This window comes from Acyrthosiphon pisum, unplaced genomic scaffold (genome assembly GCF_005508785.2).
Source record: "Acyrthosiphon pisum isolate AL4f unplaced genomic scaffold, pea_aphid_22Mar2018_4r6ur Scaffold_20911;HRSCAF=22514, whole genome shotgun sequence".
Taxonomy (NCBI): Eukaryota; Metazoa; Arthropoda; class Insecta; order Hemiptera; family Aphididae; genus Acyrthosiphon; species Acyrthosiphon pisum.
In genome coordinates, this window is record NW_021770320.1 from 24,570 (window position 1) to 26,358 (window position 1,789).

The window sequence follows — 1,789 nt, forward strand, 5'->3', positions numbered from 1 at the left end:
GCTCAAAAAGAGGAAAACCCGGAGATGATCAACTTACATAAAAAACTCACGTAAAACAGTTATTATTTTATTATTTACTACGTCATTACCAGGCAACAGAAAAGTTAAGATAGATTTTGAACACCATACACCGAATATTAAAAACGAATTGATCAAAGTTTGAGTCATATGGAGTTGGAACATTTAACGGGAAACGAAGTGCACGGGATCAACTAGTAGGTAATAAAAATAAATAACTCTGTTCCCATCTATACATATAATTATATAACGCCAAAATACTATACACAGTACACACTAAAGATAAATATTAACTACTAATTTATTACAATATATCTCTTTCTAATATATAAAAAACTCGTGTCACAATATGGAAAATATTTATCTTCAAACTCCGAACCGGCTAGACCGATTTTTATGAAATTTAAATAATTATAATACGCGAGCGAGCGCTAATAATAATAATATCGATGGTACCGCACATACAGTACCTACGTGTGTAGTAGTACTGAAGTATTAGTAGCGCGACAATATCGTATCAGTCCAGTCAATGAATGACCCAAAATTTGGGTCATTTGGCCTTATTCCATTTCAAGAGGCAAATCTTCCCAGACTTTTCGACCAGATCGTAAGTAGAGGAGAGGTTATAAAAGAGCATTGCTGCTTGTTTGATAATTTCTGACTCCAAGTACAATTTTAAGAAACATGGAATCAAATATCTAATGTTGTGTATATCATAGTATTATTTGTAACAAGTTATTATTAGAACCCGAATTAGCGATTGGCGATGCCGTAGCAAGCATATAAAATTATATAGACATACGGGTAACGGATTGACAAGTTGAACACTCAAACATTTCTAATGATTTACTATTATATCTATATTTATTACTAGCCAACAATATTATAGTATTTTATTAAGTTTATAATTGAAATTAGTATTCTGAGAAGTTGGATTTAAATTAAGATTTTATGAGCAAATGGTGATGTACTTTAAATTTATATAAGTAGAATATGTTTTATAATATGTTGTATAACATTTTTATTGCAAGGATAAATTGAAAAAAAATAAACACGCAATTTATGCATATATTATTGTTTAAATAATCACGAAAGTCCTAACCTTGATGTTTTTTTGGGGAGGGTCATGACTAGAGTTGCCAACTTTCAAATTTTGTAATGTAGGAACATTTTTTTCATATCCAAGGAGTGGTGTTGCAAAGTAAAAATAAAAAAAACGAATATGGTAGACAAATGATGGATTGTTTGACGAATATATAGTGAGGTAAAATGATATTTTTTGTAATATTCTACTTTTTTCGAAGGTGTATCTCGAAAACAGTTACGAATTCGAAAAAAATATTTCATATAAAAGTTTTAGATAATTTTATGAGCTTCATTTTGTTAAAAAAAAACGTTGAACGTTCCCTGGATGCTTCGAGTCACGGGATCCACAACAACATATGCATTTCCGGATTTCCGTTCGGATACTTCAAACGGCCCTTCGTACAGCATGTAAAACTTTTGAATGCATTTATCCACTGCAGAACTCAAACGGTGAACATGTACGAGGACCAATGCTCCAACCCAGAAAAATGTCGGTTTTCCCTTGCTATCATGTCATTGTCTTCGTCGTTCCGATTTTGAAATCTGCACTTCACGTGCCATAATCCACTTGGTCTGCTGTGCGAGTGGGACACGTAGTGGAAATTCAACAGCGGCATCGAATGGATTGCATCGCTCGACTTTCAGAAATAATTCTTGAGGCGTATGTCCAGTGGCCTCGTGGACG